General features: G+C 39.4%; 1 non-coding gene across 1 annotated transcript; it reads left to right on the top strand.

Annotated features, from left to right (window-relative positions):
• The first annotated feature begins 265 nt into the window (after nucleotides 1-265).
• TRNAC-GCA (transfer RNA cysteine (anticodon GCA)) lies at nucleotides 266-337 on the top strand. The gene has a single exon. It is a non-coding gene; the product is annotated as a tRNA-Cys (tRNA).
• Nucleotides 338-8,076: the final 7,739 nt, after the last annotated feature.

The raw sequence follows: 8,076 nt of genomic DNA, 5'->3' as shown, positions 1-8,076 counted from the left end.
TTCTGCATCTCAAAACAACAATGACTAAAATACAAAGACAGTATAAGGTAAAGGTAAAGGCCCTCCCGTTGATCGTCGATTTGCTCGAGCGGGCCCAGTAACGTCTCCATTGGAGACTTTGTTGTTACTGTGTCTGGCATATCCAATACTCTCGGTAGCTTGCCAGGCTCTCCAAGAGGGGCGGAGGAATCGAACTCGGGTCAGCCATGTTGGCCGCTTGTAAGGCGAACGCCCTACCCGCTGTGCTATCGCTCCAGCCAGCAGAGGGGGTATAGCTCAGTGGTAGAGCATTTGACTGCAGATCAAGAGGTCCCCGGTTCAAATCCGGGTGCCCCCTTGTGGAACAAAGACAGTATACAGAATGGGAAAGGATATTCGCCAAATAAACATCCGACAAGGGGTTGATATCAAGGATATACAAGGTTCTAGTTGAACTCCACAAGAAGAAAACACCCAACCCCATCAAAAAATAAAGTAAGTAAAAGTAAAGGCCCTCCCATTGATCATCAATTTGCTCGAGAGGGCCCGGTAACGTCTCCATTGGAGACTTTGTTGTTACTGTGTTTGGCATATCGAATACATCACGGGGAGCTTGCCAGGCTCTGCCGTGCGGGCGAGATACTCTCGGTAGCTTGCCGGGCTCTCCGAGAGGGGCGGAGGAATCGAACTCGGGTCGGCCATGTTGGCTGTGTGCAAGGCAAACGCCCTACCGCTGTGGTATTCAAAAAATGGGGCGAGGAAATGAACAGAAACTTTTGCAAAGAAGAAATCCTAATGGCTAAAAGGCACATGAGAAAATGCTCTACATCACTAATCATCAGGGAGATGGAGATCAAAACAACAATGAGATATCATTTCACACCACAGAGACTGGCCCACATCCAAAAGAACAAAAGCAACCAATGCTGGCGCAGATGTGGCGAGAAAGGGACCCTTCCTCACAGCTGGTGGGAATGGCGATTGCTCCAACCCTTTTGGAAAACAGTATGGACAATTCTCAAAAAATTAGAAATTGAGCTCCCGTTTGACCCAGCAATACCACTTCTGGGAATATATCCCAGAGAAGCAAAAAAAGTATAGTTGAAGTGACATCTGCACTTGTTTGTTCATTGCAGCACTCTTTACAGTAGCCAGAATCTTGAAAAAAAATTGAGTGCCCAAGAATAGATGACTGGTTAAAGAAACTTTGGTATATTTACACAGTAGGGTTCTATGTAGCTGTTAGAAAAGATGAAGTTATGAAATTCACATACAACTGGTATTACATGGAAAGTATCATGTTAAGTGAAATGAGTCAGAAAAAGCGGGATAGACACAGAAATGTTGCATCATCTGGGGAACATAGAGCAACAAAATGGGAGACTAACACCCAGGAGTGGCTGAGATTAGTACCAGGAATTTTGCTCCATTACATGGATGCCAGCCACACGTGCTAGGGGAAAAGGAAGCTCAGATAAAGTAGAGAGCACCAAATAAATGGTGTTGGGAGGACCCTCCCAGGATGGGAGAAGCATGCTGAAAGTCGACTATAGACCAAACATGATTGACACTCAATGCCTCTCTTGCAAACCACAGGACCCAAAAGGAGAGAGAGAGGGAACAAAAGGGAATGACCTGCCACAGAGGCAGGGTGGAATGGGGGGGATGGGTATGGGAGGGATGATGGGACCCGTGGTGGTAGAGGATGGGTGCTGGTGGAGTGATGGGTACTTGATCACTGTATAAATGAAACCCAAGCACAAAAATTTGTAAGTCTATAACTGTACCTCATGGTGTTTCACAAATAAATAAATAAATAAAATAAAAAACTTTCCTTGGCCCCACTTCCTTTCCATATTGTTTCCATTCATTTACTAGTGTCTTCCTAGTTTAGCAACATTTCTATGACCCTAATGCACAAAATCAGATAAGAAGCAGACACCCTGAATGCTTAGTGTGGAGGAGAGACAGTCACCATAAAATGACTTTACTAAGGAAAGAAAGAGGAACTTCAGATGGTGAGTGGAGGATCCTGGCAGTGGGCTGTTCTAGAAGAATAGTCATCTGACAGTAGAAAAGTTATTATTATTTCATTGTTGTTGTTGCTAAGAAGGAACATTTTGATCTCAGGTACTTTCGCAAGTCAGTGGTAAAAAGTAAAGGACTTTCATTGAAAAAATATTTAAGGGATGCTTAAGTGTCAAGGCATTTTTAGATATAGAAAAGAGAAAGCCATCATAGAAAAGAATGTAAAAATTCTCATTTATAAAGTAAGTAGAAAAACTGAAAGATAAAACAAATGGCACATAATATTATCTTTGGGATAGAGAATGATTATAGGTATAGTGATGGATTCTTTTTATTGCACATGTTTAAGGAATAGGTTATTTGCTCATCATTGCTAATGATAATAAAAACCGAAATCAAAATAACAATGAGGTATTACCTCACACCAGTGAGAATAGCCTATATCAAAAACGCAAGATATTATAGTACATAAGGCATCCTTGTATGCAGGAATTTGATCCCTGGCACCACATATGGTCCCTGAGGCACTGTCAGGATTTATCCCTGAGCAAAGAGCTGGAGTAATCCCTGCCAGGCTTGGCCCAAAAACAAAAACAAAAAAGAACAAATAAAAAGCCAGAAAAATCCATTTATTGTTGAGAGAAATATAAGTAAAGTAAAGTAAAGTAAAGGCCTTCCCGTTGTTCATCAATTTGCTCGAGCGGGCCCAGTAACGTCTCCATTGGAGACTTTATTGTTACTGTGTTTGGCATATCGAATAGGTCACGGGGAACTTGCCAGGCTCTGTCATGTGGGCGAGATACTCTCGGTAGCTTGCCGGACTCTCTGGGAGGGGAGAGAAATATAAAGCAGTTTATTTTCTATGGAAAACAGAAAATATAGTTCTCAAAAATTAAAATAAATGTCTGATACCATCCAGCAATTCCACTGCTATGAAGAGTTCCAAAACAAAAAAAAAAAAAACAAGTTCATTGGACATTCTTTTTGCTTTTTTTTTGGGGGGGGGGGGGCTGGAGTGATAGCACAGCGGTAGGGCGTTCGCCTTACAAGCGGCCAACATGGCCGACCTGAGTTCGATTCCTCCGCCCCTCTCGGAGAGCCCGGCAAGCTACCGAGAGTATTCGATATGCCAGACACAGTAACAACATAGTCTCCAATGGAGATGTTACTGGGCCCGCTCGAGCAAATCGACGATCAACGGGAGGGCCTTTACCTTTATCTTTACCATTGGACATAGAAATAATATAGTGCAGAAGGTAAGACACTTGCTTTGCATATAACTGTAGCTGCCACAACCCTGGTGATCCTTCTGGTCACTTGAGCACTGCCAGAGGGTAATCCAGAATGCAGAGCCAGGAATAGCCCTGAGCACTACCAGGCTTGGTCCAAAGACCAAAGACATAAAACAAAAATACCAAAAATACTGGGCCAGAGCCATAGCACAGGTTGGGTGTTTGCCTTGCATGCCACCCAGGTTTGATTCCTTCACCCCTGTCGGAGAGTCTGGCAAACTAACTAGAATATCTCACCCTTACGGCAAGTCTGGTAAGCTCCCTATGGCATATTCAATATGCCAAAAACAGAAACAAGAAGTCTCACAATGGAGACATTACTGGTGTCTGCTCAAGTGAATTGATGAACAATGGGAGGACAGTGGACCAAAAATACTAATTTATAAAGATACATCTACACAGTACTAATCACAGTAACCATGATCTGGAAGCAATCCAAGGGTCCAATGATGGTAAGTAATTAAAGCTATAGTACATATATACAATAGAACACTATACAACTATTAGAAAAAAATAGAATCTTGCTACAATTATTATGGAACTGCAGGATTTCATGCAAAGCAAAATAAGTAAGAAGAGTGACAAATACCAGATGATCCCACATATATAACATACAACAAAAAAATAAGGCGACAGACAGTTCCAATATTAAACAAACTCTAAGACTCTATGGCAAAAATGAGTTTACCACAGTTAGTAAGGAGAGATGAAAAAGGGCCAATGGCAATGATGCAGACATAGGCATCTGGAGGGTGAGCATGATTTGTTAACCTTGCACTCCTCACGGGTATAAGCATTTACACTTTGTAAAAAGACTTTTCCCCCAATAAAAATATTAAGGAAAATAATTATATATAGGTCCATGATAAAATAAATCAATTATGTAGAAGAGAATAGTAGCATTTAGGCAATTCTGTAGAATTCACCATTTCCCAAGTTGTAAATGAAAATTAAGAGTTATGTCCTGGAAGTTCCAGAAACTATTAGATTCACATTAATAAATGTGCTCCATTCATGTTTCTCTTCCATTAGAAACTCCAATTATAAGTGGGTACCTAGCTATGTAGCAAAACACCAGATATCTCAGTTTTATTTGATGCTAGATGTATCAAAATGATAATGAAACATTAGATTTAGTCAGAGGTATATTGAGCTTTCAGAAATGTCCTCTTTCTGGGCTGGAGAGACAGCACAGAGGGCAGGGCATTTGCCTGGCACGCGGGCAAGCCTGGTTTGATTCCCAGCATCCCATATGGTCCCCTGAGCACCGCCAGGAGTAACTACTGACTGCAGAGCCAGGTGTAACCCCTGTGAATGCAGAGCCAGGAGTAACCCCTGTGAGTGCAGAGCCAGGAGTAACCCCTGTGCATCGCCAGGTGTGACCTAAAAAGAAAAAATAGAAATGCCCTCTTTCTATCTTTAATCTTTTTTTTGCCCTCTAATTTTCATTTCTTTTAACTGAAGTTGCTTGCATCTGAAATAACTTTATATTTCAAGAAATAGAGGGTACTATTGCAGAGCAACAAACCTAGAAAAGTCTTTGATGATAGTTATCCCTAATACCAGAGATGGCTTCCTTCCTAATTCCAGTAACCTTTTTTATGAGTGAACATTAATTGACCTTGCTAACCCACTGTTGTCTGTGACTTTCTGTTACTGTCTATCACACACACAATCTAAATGATGCATGGGTCCTATGTGCAAATAACTCTAGGACTGGGTATTGAGTTTGTATTTTCCCCCACTAATGCGAAACATCGTGCCACAAAATTTTAATGGTCACAAAAGGTAGTTCAAATTAAAACGCATTTTTTAAATTTTTATTAGTGAAATACCATGAGGTACAGTTGTAGGTTCACAATTTTTTTGTGCTTGGGTTTCAGTTATACAATGATCAAGTACCCATCCTTCCACCAGTGCCTATTTTCCACCACTATGGGTCCCAGTATCCCTCCCACCCCCCATCTCACTCATCCCACCCTGCCTCTGTGGCAGGGCATCCCCTTTTGTTCTCTTTCTCCTTTTGGGTGTTGTGGTTTGCAAAAGAAGCATTGAGTGGCAATCATGTTTGGTGTATAGTCTGCTTTCAGTATGCTTCTCCCATCCTGGGAGGATCCTCCCAACACCCTTTATTTGGTGTTCCCTTCTCTATCTGAGCTCCCTTTTCCCCTAGCATGTGTGGCTGGCTCCAAGCCATGGAGCAAAATTCCTGGTACAAATCTTGGCCACTATAGTTATTATTCTCTAGAACATAAAAATATTGTGAAAAATACATACCAAGAAAATTTTGTTCATCGACGGTAACAAAATACAAGCACCAAGAGCACAGCTTCTGGAAATTGAATACTTTCTCTGGTACCGACTGCATAAACTTGATGAAATTACTTTGTTTTAATATGTCTCAGTAGCTATATGTGTAAAATGAGAATAATTACAGAACTCATTTTCAGATTTGCTGTCTTAATTCATTTAAGACAAATGAATTAATTGAAGTGGTTAGATAAATGTCTGGAAAACAGCAAGGGTTATTAACCAACCAATTCAATAAATAAAAATATCACATTTTCACAATAGCCAAGTTTAAGATTAGACAATAGGATAAAATTTTTGAGTAAAAAACCAAAGTAGTAAGAAATTGCATGTGATATTATTGCATATAGTACTATAATGACAATTTGTCACCCTTGAGTTTTTTTCCCCAGAGATTATTCCAAAAGTGTAGGCAGACTTGGCATAATTTAATTTCAAGTTTGCAAATGTCACTACAACTGTCAATGAAATAGAAAACTCTGTATTTCAGGAAATAACCTGGAGTATTTTTTTGTATTAAATTGGTTGCCTCCCCATGCTTAATGCCTTAGTAAAATCATAAATAGGTTTTATTAATTACCTGATATAACATTTCCTGTATATTTTGCTATGTACTACCAGATCATAAAATAAGAATTAAAAATAGCTGACTTTTTAAAAGTCTTCAAACATTAGTTTTTAATTTCTTATAAAAGCTACTTTGGGGGCTTTTTGATCTCAAATAATTTAATTGGCATGGAGAGGTGAAAAAAATTCTTTGAACCTATAGATTTTTTTGTATAAATCTAACAGAGATTTGAAAACATCGTTATTTTATTAAAGTGAGTTGGAAACATTGCAGCCCTCAGGAACAAAGTCAAGGATGTTGCATTTTCTTCATCTTTCTTATGTCAGGTTGTTTTTTTCCTTGGTATGCTACTTCAGTCTTCAAATGGCTTCTCTCCACACTGAATGAAAATATGCTGGCCAATCTGAGTATTTCTCACCACTTAGTATGCTAAAGATAAACTTATAAATAGATAGGTCTAGCTGGGAAAATAAAAAAGCTCCAGGAGGAATCATGCAGGATGGGTAGCCGGCCTTTCTTCTTCTTGTTGAATGGCAGTTTATAAACTTCCTCTCCATGTGAGGTTTTTGCACCATACTGGGAAACTTCCAAATATAACTACATCACATAACTATCTGAAGAAGCTGGAAAATATACATGCTCATCCACTATATAAAACGTCTGACATGCAATGTTTACCAAGACAATTTACCTTAGCAGTTGATGGACCTGTAATGGCACAGCCCAAGACAATAGAAAAATAATCAATACTCATTGAAGAAAGCTGAAGAGAAGTTCAGATTAAAACTTTAGGAGAAGCCAGTTTTAAAGAATCTTTGGTCATTTCCAGTCATTTCCCACAATGACATGCCTTGGATTTTCTAAAGTTTTATTGTGGACAGGAAGCCTCCCAAATGATGTCCAGAGGGCTGGTGCCACTCCCCATGATTCCACAAACCAGCTGTACTGGGGCATGTTAGGGCCCAACAATGCTCAAACCCAGAAACTACCAGGCAGCACTTGGGAAGGGATGCAGTACAGAGGACCACCAGGACATCCCAGCCTCTGTGAAAACAGTACAAAGATTTCTCAAAAAGGTAAGAACAGAACACTCATATGACCTAATATTGGAATCTACATCCAAAACACAAAAAAACACTGTTTGTCTCTCTATATTCCACTTATGAGTGAGACAATCTGGCATTTGTTCCTCTTCCTATGACTTATTTTGCTTAACACAATTGTCTCCAATTCTTCTCATATTGCAGCAAATTGTGTGATTCACTCTTTTCTTACAACTTCATAGTATCCCACATATATATCTACATATACGTATTATATGTGTGTACACAAACATATACATACATATATATATGCATATACACATATACATACTTCCTTATCCATTCATTGGTTATTTGACACAGGTTGTATGTGTGTTTGTGGTGAGGGGGGTTGTGTGTGCTTTGGGAATAGAGTTCAAGAAATGGAACCACTGGTCATATGGGAGTTTCAATTTTTACTTTTTTGGAGAAATTTCACTAATGTTTTCCATAGAGACTGAACAAGATGACATTCCCATTAATGATTGAGGTTTCCTTTCTGAACTATGCTTGTTTTCAGTTTTTTTCTATATGCCATTCTTACTTCTGTGAGATAGTTCACTGCTGTTCTGATTCTCATTTCCTTAATAAATGACAATAAACTTTTTTTAATATTCTTATTAGCCCTCCAGATGTCTTCTTTGGATAAGTGTCTATTTATATCTTCTCCCTGTATTTTTATGAGTCTATGTTGGTTTTGAGGCTTATTTCTTAATTTTTCTTTCCCAAAATTTACTATTACTTTACAGATGTATAGTTTAGATTTTTAGGGCTGGAGCGATAGCACAGCGGTAGGGCATTTGCCTCGCATGCAGCC

This window comes from Sorex fumeus, unplaced genomic scaffold, assembly GCF_029834395.1.
Source record: "Sorex fumeus unplaced genomic scaffold, SorFum_2.1 ptg000128l, whole genome shotgun sequence".
NCBI lineage: Eukaryota > Metazoa > Chordata > Mammalia > Eulipotyphla > Soricidae > Sorex > Sorex fumeus.
Note: the sequence above shows the minus strand (reverse complement) of the source record. Positions and strands in the feature narration are given on the sequence as shown.